The sequence below is a fragment of the Thunnus albacares genome, chromosome 10 (assembly GCF_914725855.1).
Source record: "Thunnus albacares chromosome 10, fThuAlb1.1, whole genome shotgun sequence".
In the NCBI taxonomy this organism is placed as follows: Eukaryota; Metazoa; Chordata; class Actinopteri; order Scombriformes; family Scombridae; genus Thunnus; species Thunnus albacares.
Window position 1 is genome coordinate 256,139 of NC_058115.1, and position 12,154 is coordinate 268,292.

The 12,154-nt window shown below is 39.5% G+C and overlaps 1 protein-coding gene and 1 long non-coding RNA gene across 4 annotated transcripts in view; both read left to right on the forward strand.

Moving 5' to 3' along the window:
* LOC122990569 (storkhead-box protein 2-like) overlaps positions 1–12,154 on the forward strand; it is a 131,256-nt gene that overhangs the window by 12,367 nt on the left and 106,735 nt on the right. The window lies entirely within an intron of this gene.
* On the forward strand, positions 7,923–10,787 carry LOC122990571. Its single transcript, XR_006405408.1, has 3 exons — positions 7,923–9,122; positions 9,335–9,474; positions 10,181–10,787. It is a non-coding gene; the product is annotated as an uncharacterized LOC122990571 (long non-coding RNA).

Below are 12,154 nucleotides of genomic sequence, written 5' to 3' on the forward strand. Positions count from 1 at the left end.
ACCAGAAAATAGAGGACGTCAGTTGAGTAGGCAGTCCTTCATTGTGGCCCAGGATACATTGCATTTACACTACTAAAAGAATGTGGCCACATGCGGCCCAGACCACCCCTGAATGTGCTCTGAATGATTGGATCTCAATCCGTCCTCAATGCGTCATGGGTGCGTTTACACCTGTATTTAGAGCTGTTCACTTGTGATCGGATCACCCGAGACGGATGTTAATGCCAGGCTCCTGCTATTTCTCATGAAAGTTAATTGTAACATTTTGGTCGCCTAAAAAAGTCTTGTTCGGCATTTGGTTGTGATAAAGGACCCTCTAAGGAGTCAGATCTTCAGTTTTTCCGGTGAGTACGTTTTGTTTATACGGTTTCAGGCCTATTTTTCACTAGGAAAAATTAGCATTAGCATAATCATTGTTAACCATAGATTGTAAATGCACCATGCTAACCAAGCTAGCAGCTAGCACTATGGTCAGCTCCAACATCCAAAAATGGTCACTTCTGGCTCTAAAAATCAAACATGGCGACTGTCAAATCCAAGATGGCAATGGTCAAATCGCTACACTCAAGGCTTCAAAATGGCAGATCAATGACGTCACGGTGACTACATCCATATTCTTTAACAGTCTATGATGGTCACAGAATTGCTGGAGATGACCCAAAAGCACCTCAAAAATGCTAAAAGTAATTAGGGGGCATTATAGAGCTGATGTGCCACACCTAAGCTCAGTTGTGATACTAATGAAAATATTTACTAGTTCAAACATAGGTGCAAAGTTTCGCAATCTCTACAAAAACAACAGATTCCTTGCACTTAAAGTACCAGGGACTGTTTTGTCCCTGGCAGTCTTGTGCTCGGGCCCTAAAAATAGGTTCCTGGCACTTTCTTGCTCAGGCCCTAATTAAAATAAATAATATCAAAGTTTGTGCACTCTACAAAAACTTCTGTTGAAGTTCTGATTGTCTACATCAACCAAGAGATAAACTGATCACTTTAAAATCGACAAATGGTGCATTTCATTTGTTTATAATAGAGTCCTCTCCTCCATGAGCACTGCAGTTAAAAAAGACTGGTTGGGTGAAAACAAGCAAAGTAGAACTGCTACCATGTTTCATTAAAATGAAATGGGGCCATTTTTTGTGGCACAGACTGCATGTTGGAACACCACATGCCTTTCTCTTGGGTTCAAAGAAAAATTCCAGGTCTTTCTGGTAGTCCATTTCAGCCATGGTAGTCCATTTACTTTGACTCGCATACAGTTTGTCAGGTGAAAACATAATAATCACAGCATGGTTTACCCTGTTCATAATAGAGAAGTCCCTTTCATAGTTCACACTTGACACTGGAACTGTAAATGCGATGGCAGAGAGCTGAGCCAGATTTGAATAGAGAAGCTCCTTCATCTCCACCAACTGTGGCTTCTAGTAGGATGAAGCAAATATTGTCAAGAGCAAGATTTTTCATTAAAAGTGCAAGATTTTTCATCAAACAATTAATTTTCAAGAATTTCATCTAACATTTGCTTCTGCTACTCACCTTGAAAATACCCTGGGCAACATACACCTTGAAACTGGCCCATTCCTTGAGCAATGCCCCCTCATCCACAGAAAGGAATTTTCTGGCCAGTAGTTTTAAATTTTCAATGCAGTTATCTTCCTCCCTCTCTGGAGCTCATGGGCCGATTACAATGAATGCAGCTAGAATGTTCATCTCCAGGAATCTCCTCTCCAGGTACTCAATCAGATGGTCTAAAAAGGTTTAAAAAGTATTAGAAATGATAATAATAATACAGGTTATTTGGATGGCAATTTTACCATATTCAAGGCGCTTAACAGTACAAAATAATCACAACATTAAAAGGAGGTAATATCTCACATCTATGGAATCAAATAGGTGTCATTAATATTTTGAGCTTGTGAAATGGTTTGTGAATGTGTAATAAAGTTTTGCAAATGTAGAAATATTTTGTGCATGTGTGAAAAACGTTTTGTGCACACAGATATAATGTGCACATGTGTAAAAATGTTTTGTAGCTGTAGAATATTTTGTGTATGTTTAAATTTGTGCAGAAGTATTTTTAATAGTGAGGTTTCACAAAGTCTGAGAAACTGGCACACAAATTTCCTAACTGTTTATGCAACACTGAAGTTACAAGCTACAAACTACAAGTTACAAGCACAAATTTTGACCCTGTTTTTACAGCTGAATCCAACGGATGGTTCCGTTGCATTCATCCACCGGGAGGTCTTGAAAGATAGGCGACAGTACGGGCTGTCCCACGACCCAGGTGGGTTTAATTGTACTTGGGGATGCCATAGATATTTATGCTAAACGTTTAATGTGTTGTGTATTTAGCTTGCAGTTAGTTCACTGTTATTGTAAGGCAACACAGTTGTCCAAATCCATATTTTCAAGTTCAGGAAGGCTGCTTTATGTACCCAGAATAGAACAGTATTGTAGCGTTAGGATGTTACCAAATGTCCATTAGCGTTACCAAAGTAGCAGCATCAATGCTGGCAATTACACACAGATTGGTAGACACGAAAGCTAAACCACTTTTTTGTATTTATAGTTATATGGATTTATGACAGTCTAGCTCCTGTGGGATTACAGAAGCTCCTTTGTAAATTTGAAGATAGTATCAGATTCATATTGACTTGCTTACTCAGATAAAGTTAGTGTTAGCTATTAGCTTAGGTAAGGTTGATGGTAACAGTAAGCCAGTAAATTAGCAGGAAGTTGATTATATTTTCTGTGCTGCGATTGGTTTGCCTTTTAATTTTATTCTGTTTCTTGGCACATGTAGAGCTAATGGTGAATTCATCCCTGTGGGTGCTTCTACGAGATGATGGTCTTGTGGAAGTGTGAGCAGTGGACAGGAGCATAGCAGGGGATGTGGAAAACAGTGCAGAGGCTGTTGATGATTCTGGCGTTGAGGATCCTGCTCAGAGTGTTGGTCAGAAATGCAGGGAAATACAGACAGCTGTGGAGAGTAAGGCTGTCTTCAGACCAAATCAGGCGGGGCGGTGAAAACGTCAGTTGTCCCATTCATTTGAATGGAGGTAGTGCATTTCGTCTGCGGCTGTTTTGGCTGCTGCGACGCCGCATCGGACTGCAGCTGGAAAGTTGAGCCAGAGTCAACTTTTGGAGAAACGCAATCTGACGTCACTGTGGCTGAAGGCTGCAGTGGCCAACCACAGCCGGAGATCAGAACGGTCAGAGTTGTAAACTCTACCATGAGGGAGTACAAAGACATTACTAGAAGGAGGGGAGGACATTTCTCTTCATTTGATAACGTTTAAAGTAAACTGTGCTGTTGGCTACCCGACTCATTATAAAAAGAGATGAGAGAAAAAGAGAGAGAGAGAGCTGAGAGCAGCTGTGGTCGAGCGAGCTAAAGAGTGAATGAAGAGAGGGAGCGCTGGTAGCAAGAAAGCCGGTGAATCAGATCAGTAAAACGTTATTTTCTAAATGTTTCACAGTGGTTACTTTCTAGAGCACAAATAAACACGCCCACAACCCCACACACCTCCGCTTGACCCTGCGGCTGAACGCTGCACCGCCTGACTTGGTCTGAATATAGCCTAAATGGTACAGCCAATGATTAGAGACAATTCCAATGTTGCTGCATATGGAGGCACACATGTTGCAGGAGGGAGTGTTGCATGGAAGATCAGGAATGACCCCCAGGTAACAGCTGATCTGCCAGACACAGTGGAGGATAACAGACAGTATTTGCATGGCAGTGTGGAACTCTTGGTCTCAGGTCACACACTTATCATCCCAAATTGCTGTTTTTGGAGAATGATATCCAGAAAGCCCAATTTCATGTATATGAGGATGTAGCTTCCATTTCAGTTTTTCAATTGTAAGTAGTTTGAGGTGCTTTATACTGTTAATAGCTTACTCATGTACATGTTACATAAGTAACTTATGTACTTATGTACATGTATATGTTTTATTTTCTATGTAATATTTATTGTGTTATTGGGTTTTTTTCAATAAAGTGACTACAGTTAATTGTTTCTGAACAAATATATGTTTGTTACACCTTTGTACCATTAACTATTTTTACTAGACCCTCACCTTCATTTAGAGTAATAGCAATTAACAGTTAATCATGACATGCAGTCTTTAAGAAGCTAAACAAAAGGAATTATGACTTTTTAGAGTTGTAAGAATTTATTTGGCTCAAAAATAAATAAATACACAAGGTTGGATTGCAAGTCACAAATATAAATGAACACCTATATAGAGGGTAATTTAAGATGGCAAATATGTAGTTTGTGGTGTGGTGACTGGATATGTCACAGGTGGTCTTCATCTGATGTAGGGGCAAACCTCTGGAAAAAATACATTTTAAAAAATCTCAAACAATCCACATAGTTAAGCCTTACATGCCAAGAGAAAAAAAAAGTTTCTGTTTGGAAACATTAGTAATTTACAGATGTGGCCTGTATTGTTTTGAAATACTTTGTTACTTTTCTTTTTTCAGAAAGCAGCGCTGATAGTTTGACCAGAACTGACACTCATGCCAAATAGATTAACTGGATAAACAATATTCATATTTTTTATGTATGACTTAAGCATAATAACCACCTATTGGTACATTTTTATGCAATGTCATGCCTCCTGCTGTCTACAATGGCTGAGTGGTTGAGGCTGGTGCAGCAGACTGCAAACCAGGCCAATGTGGATCATCTTACGTGGCTCAAAGTTGTGGTATCCTAGGCCTTGATAACACTCATTTTATTACCATGGCACTCTGAACTTTTGGGATGGAGCTTTTGTCTTTGGCCTCCTTCAATATCTGGAATACTGAGTGACAACTCATGTCTGCTAGCGAAAGGGTGTTATTTTGGGTCACACAAAGGTGCAGATATGTCTGCTAATACAGTGCTGCGTCTCACGGATGTATTTAGCAACTAATCACAAAATGATTTTACTTATTGGCACAAGGGAAGACTGAATATTACTCTTATTATAAAGATCTTAGAAATAAAGCTTCAATATCATCAATGGCAGCGCAACACATTATTGTCATACAATAACGTCAACTGCTGATCCATCTGGGGATACAAGCTTGCTCAGGGCAATTTTTCTCAGAAGCATTTTTAATGGTTAGCCATGCAACACTTACATTATGTAATCAAACATGTTAAAAGAGTAACAGTATGTAATACGACCGAGTGATTGGTGTGCCTTCAGCTTAAAATGTTTCTTGCCAATGTTGATGCTGCTACTTTGGTAATGCTAGCAACCATTTGCTAACATCCTGAAGTTACATTACTATTCTATTCTGGGTGCATAAAGAGACCTTCCTGAACTTCAAAATATGCATTTGAACAACTGTGTTGCCTTACAATAACAGCAAACTCATTGTAAGCTAAATACACAGCACATTAAATGTTTACCATTATTATCTACAGCACCCTCAAGTACAAATGAACCCATATGGGTCACAGGACAGCCCGCACCGTTGTCTATCTTTCAAGACCTCCAGGGTGATGAACGCAACGAAGCCATCTACCCTCTGATTGGACAGACTGAATCTACGTTTGACCAATTGGATTTAGTTGTAAAAACAGGTTCACAATCTGTACTAGTAACGTGCAGTTTGTACCTTGTAGCTTCAGTGTCACATACACAGGTTGGAGGTTTGTGTGTCCGTCTCTCATGTAACTTCACTGTCACACACAAAGGTAGGACATGACTGTTGTGTTAAATTACACATACACAAAATATTTTTACAGCTAAAAACATTATATCTGTGCCCAAAACTTTTTCACACCTTCACAAAATGTTTCTACAGCTACAAAACATTTTTATACATGTGCAAATTATATCTGTGTGCACAAAACTTTTTCACGCATGCACAAAATATTTCTACAGCTGCAAAACTTTAATACACATTCATAAACCATTTCACAAGCTCAAAATATTAATGACCGTTATTTGATTCCATGATTTTCTGAGGTCCTATTTGTCAAGTTTGTAACTTGAAACAAAAAGAGCATTTCATTACCTGAGTGCGAAAACGGGTCCAAAAAGGGTCTTGGTCATTATCTCCATCCCCCTTGTTACATCTTCTTTCCTTCTCCTGTATTTTTAGACTTTTCACCTGATCTCCCAGCTTGCTGAGGAATGACCCTGGTGGCTGCTCATCCCTTGCCTCCTTGATTTGTCAAATGATCTCAATTGTGACAGGAATCTAAAACATTAACATATTAAAGGAACAGGGTAATTTTCCATAGACAAATTGGTGTAAAGGTCTTCCTTAATAGCCAAAAAATGAATGACTTCCTTTTGGAATAGCTTTGAAAGCTGCGTCAGGTGGGGGAGGACGTTTGCCTGGAGATAGATGGCAGCTGCAAACTGGGATATGTATCAAAATAGTCCAAAACTATGTAATATTATATCATTCGATAAGGTGTACTTTGTATGTGTAACCATAGTTTGTAAACTTGTAGGTTAAGTAGCACTAAGTATTTTTTCCACACAGCTTGTGAAAGTGAGCTTGCAAGCCTCTGTCCGAATGCACAGACTTGCAAAAACTTAAAGCTGGAGTGCAGGACTTTTGACTCTCCATTCTGCCAGTGAGAGAGTAATTACAAAAACACTGTCGACACGTACTTATGTCATAGGCTCCACCATAACCTACTCTGTTACTGTTGTGGTTGTCAAACAGTGGATAAATTGTTTTGAGCGTTATACGACCCCTGTGAAATGACATGTTTCACTATCAGAATTTGATCCATTCGGTTCGGTAACATTTGGAATGTCTAGAAGAGCTGCACGATTAAATTATTTTATCTCCATGCAAGTTAGCAGAGAGCTAACCTGAAGTTAGCATGCTCAGCCGGCGGAAGTCTCAAGTGTGCATGCTCTGCCCATAATTCAATTCAATTTAATTTTATTTATATAGTGCCAAATCACAACAAAACAGAGGAGCAGAACAACAACAGAAACAACAACAATAGATACATGACTAGCAACAACAAACAGCAGCAACGGCTGGGGTTTCATGCGGATGAGAAAGCACAAGAACTCCGGGGAAGAAGCCAAGTTAGTAACATGCAGTAATGGTATATCAATACATACAGGTTGAGGAGGAGGAGAGAGGAGCTAAGTGCATCACGGGAAATCCCCTGGCAGTCTAGGCCTATAGCAGCATAACTAAGGGCTGGTCCAAGGCGAGCTTGGTCTGCCCTAACTATAAGCTTTATCAAAAAGGAAAGTTTTAAGCCTACTCCTACACATAGCGAGGGTGTCTGCACCCTGGACCGATTCTGGAAGATGGTTACACAGGAGAAGAGCCTGGTAGCTGAAGGCTCTGCCTCCCATTCTAAGTTTGGAGACTGTGGGAACCACAAGTAAGCCTGCATTCTACAGTGTTCTAGTGGAGTAATAGGGTACTATGAGCTCTTTAAGATATGATGGTGCCTGACCATTAAGAGCTTTGTAGGTGAGGAGAAGGATTTTAAATTCAATTCTGGATTTTACTGGAAGCCAGTGCAGCAGTGCAGTTAAGATGGGAGAAATATGATCTCTTTTTCTGGTTTTTGTGAGTACACGTGCAGCTGCATTCTGGACCAGCTAGAGAGTCTTGTCAGGGCAGCCTGATAATAATGAATTGCAAAAATCCAGCCTCAAAGTAACAAATGCATAGACTATTTTTTCTGCATCTTTTTGAGAAAGGATGTGCCTGATTTTTGCAATATTACGCAAGTGAAAAAAGGCAGTCATTGAAATTTGTTTTATGTGGGATTTAAAGGCCATATCCTGATCAAGATTCCTTACAGTGGTGTTGGAGGCCAGGGTAATGCCATCTAGAGAAGCTATATCATTAGATAATTTGTTTCTAAGGTGTTTAGGGCCAAGCACAATAACTTCAATTTTGTCTGAGTTTAGTAGCAGAAAATTGCAGGTCATCCCGGTCTTTATGTCCTTAAGGCATGCTTGGAGTTTAGTTACGGATAGGTTTCATCTTCATTGATTAATATATTTGGGTATCATCTGTGTAGCAATCAAGATTTATGAAGTGTTTCCGAATAATATTACCTAAAGGAAGCATATACAAGGTGAATAGTATTGGTCCAAGTACAGAACTTTGTGGAACTCTGTGTCTAACTTTTGCCTAGCAACTGCTAGTCAGTTATTTGACTATGTGACAGCCATAGAGCATGTGCAGCATGCATTCATCTGGCCAGCACGGAAATGTCCAACATGACACCAGTTTAACAACTCTGGTATTCTGTGAAATTAGGGCTGCTCGATTAATCGAATTTTATTTTCAATTACGATTTTGGCTTCCAGCGATTATGAAAACAAGATAATCGTGATAAGTCGATTATTTTGTCACAGTCCGTTTCACAATGATGCTCTGGTTTTGTCTTGTGGAATAAATTCAGCACATCAAGTGTCGGAGCAGCCGTACAGCGCATGGAGAGACAGACAGACAGAGTGGAGTCTTCCTCACAGTGCATATGTGTCTGAATTAAACAGTCAAATGTTAAGTGGTGGACTGAGACATCTACAGGCTACTTTGTTTTAGTTTCAGTCAGACTTTGGATTCGATTATTTTAGATACAAGGATGTTTTCCTCCGTGTAATGATCTCTCCTTTCATCCAGTCACTCAGAGCTGCGCTTCCTCTGTCTGCAATAGGCTTTACGTTAGCTGGCATATGCCGTTTTTTTTGCCGGGATCATGTGTAGTTGTCTGGCAGATGAAAATATCAACGGCCAATTGCTAAATTCAGGAACAGTGAAGTGGCGCACACTTCAGGAACAGTTCTGTGCTTTGGCTCGACAGCAGTTAACACGACTCTGAAAAGTCTTACCATTTTTTTCTCAGGTAACGTTATATCCAACACTGGCACAGTGAAACAAATGGATCAGCCCGGAGCTCCACGGTTAAAGGTCCAGTGTGTAATATGTGTGGTATTTAGCAGCCTCTAACGGTGAGGTTCTAGATTGAAGCACTCCGCTGCTCACCCCTCCCCTCCCTAAGACTTTGGAGAGATTCCAGAAGCTACGGTGGCCCTCAAGGACAAGAAGCTATTTGCTGAAGATGTCATCATCCACCACAACTTCGAGCATTTCTAACAAGTCAAGCGATAAGGTGAAGATGTATTTAATTATTTAGTCTATAATACTATAGGTTATAGCTCACAAGTAAGATAGCAATTATGATTGTTTTACTGTTTTGGTAATACAAGCTAACATTAGCAACGTCATGCTAAACAAAACTTACGTTATTTTATTCTAACGTTATTATTGATAGCGAGATAGCGTTGGCAGGATGACGTTACATATTTTATTATCCGTTTGCAGAGTCAAGTACCAGAGGTTAGAGGGAGAGGAAGAGGATGAGAAAGAGGACGAGTTAGCGGTTCTGCTGCAGGCAGGGCCAGGAGAGGGAGGAGAGCAAACACTGGCACTGCAGAAGCAGTGGAAGGACCAAAGCGACTGAGGTTTGTGACATTATTTATACAATTATTTTATCATATTCCTACCCATTCTGCACGATATTAAAAATGCCAATACAATACAAAGTGGTATTTACATAGCAGCTCTGTGCTTTACATTACTGTAGTCTGTATAGTTTGATGTGTTATCAATGTAATGTGAGACAGTAGCCCATTCAAGGTGGGAATACTGTGCCTGTAATCCGCCTCGCTGTTCTGATTAGCCCGTATTCAGACCAAATCAGGCGGCGCAGCGCACAGCTGCAGGGTTGAAGAGGTGTGTGGGTGTGTTTGTGCTTTAGAAGCTAACCGCTGTGAAACAATCAGAAAATAACGTTTATCGATCAGATTCACCGGCTTCCTCACTAACGTTACTAGCACTCCCTCTCTTCTTTCACCTTCTAGCTCACTCGACCACAGCTGCTCTCTCTCTCTTTCTCTCGTCTTTTTAAAATGAGTCGGAAAGCCGACAGAAAAGTCTAACTTTACTTTTAATGTGATGAATGATTATATAAATACTATATAGGAACAGTATAGAGCAGCAATATTTTTACTTTTTTTTAAAAATCATGTTATTGTTGTAGACATGTTTGGGAACACTGGACAGCCTACAATCCATATTCTGCACTACCATTACCATATTTCCAACATATCATGAAACTTATAACCTATAAAGCCTTACCTGTGTTTTTCCTGTGTTTTATTTTTTCAGAAACTTCTTGAAGAGATGACCTTGGAGGAGCACAGGCACCAGTGAACTGCTTCAGAGGCAGCCAGGGTTCATTTTTGATGCCTTGATGATGCATCAGTGCAGGCATGGTGTCCCGTTTGCAAGAGTGCCAGGGGTACCATGGTGTACTTGTAGTAACTGTACAGACATGCCTACGGACTGGGAGAGGAAATGCTGTGGCCAGTACTCTGCAGATTGTGTAATAATAATACCGCACTTCTCCTAATACTGTCTTGAAAATGCTTTTTATGCATTCACAGGCGGTACTGGGAGGACATTATGGTATTAGGCCAAACCAGGAAGCCTGGGGATGACAACCGGGATTACCGTTATGCTGCCTTAGACATTTCATCTATTGACAGCATGGCTCTTTAGGACAGGGAAACCGACTTGTCATCCCCAGTTGCTGTGTTTGGAGGATCAGAGACAAGTTCCCTGGTCCTCCAAACATCACACTGGTTTCACACCTTGCCTCTGAGTTTCCCTCCAGGTCCTCTGGAGCATCCACACAGTATCTCAGGTACTCACACACCTGCCTGTTCATCATCAAGGCATCAAATCATCTCATATTTATTTGTTACATTTCTGATATTTTATTTATTTTATACTTGTTTTATACATTTTCTATACTTATATATTTTCTGGATAATTGTTAAACTTTTTGTTTATACATTTAATTTGTTCAACTTAAATGTGCAAGTTTACCAAATAAAAGATATTCATCAGATGTGCTGTGATAATTGCAATGATAAACATATTAATATATACTTATACAATGACAGTATTTTCCTGCAGTCAGTATATTGTCATTACCAGTTCCACCATTAATTTATATTGTCATTATTTATATCTATGAAGCAACATAAAACAGTAGTGAAGTTGGAATACCACTGATCCTCAGAACAGGGCACTGTAGAACATGTTATGGATAAATTTTCATTGCCACTTCAGGTTATGTTAACTGTAATTCACTAGTTTGAACCACAAAATAAAAATATATATATTAAAAAAACATTAAGAATAATGACATTTGTAATAAAAATACATTTTATTTGACAGAAACATTTTTGGACATCCTTTTCCATCTGGATAATAAAAGGATAACATAAACATGCAGCTTTTACTGTTCAAACAAACATTTTGACAGCTGTGTTCTTCACAGTTGATTCTGATAAAGACAGAATAATCTATCAAATCATTAGTCTGTTTCAACACTAAAAGCAGTGTTATTAAACTTATCTGATCCCCTTCCAGCAGTCAAATTGCTGCACATATAATAGCTGACAAGGGTCAGACCAATACCACACCAAAGGTATTCAATTTACTGCTCTGGATGAAGATGCTCTCATGGCAGGAACAACACTCATGATTCTCTGGCACTGCTGTTGCTCATCTGCTCCAGGAGCTGTGTGTAGAGCAGCAGCTGCATGGAAAACTGCTTCTGTGGAAGACAGTACCATTACACATAGAGATAATTTACTATTTCATACATTATATACAGTTGTACATGTGAAAATAGTACTATTTAACCAAGAGTAGGACTTACAGGGTAAGTTAATATGCTTCATAGGCAAACAAATGTGGATCACTTACCTAGACCTCTCCTGACTTGGTCTGCAATACTTCTGATATGGCGGGTGTGAATGTCACAGACATGGTGAATAATGCCAACCCATAGTGCCTGAGAAAAATAAAACAGCACAAATTAATGAACTCACAATTATAAATCATCAACTGTTCAACCTTATTCCATGCAGATTTTCATCCCAACAACAGACTAGATCAGATTATTTAATTGATTAACACACTTTCAGTCAGAGACAAGTAGTTATTCAGTGAAATCAACTTTTGTTGTCTTTGGTTGTAATGAAAACCAACGTACTCCCAGCCATCAATGGCACATGGTGAAATAACCCTGACCTATTACACAGTCACTTTAGGATGAAGATAAAGGCA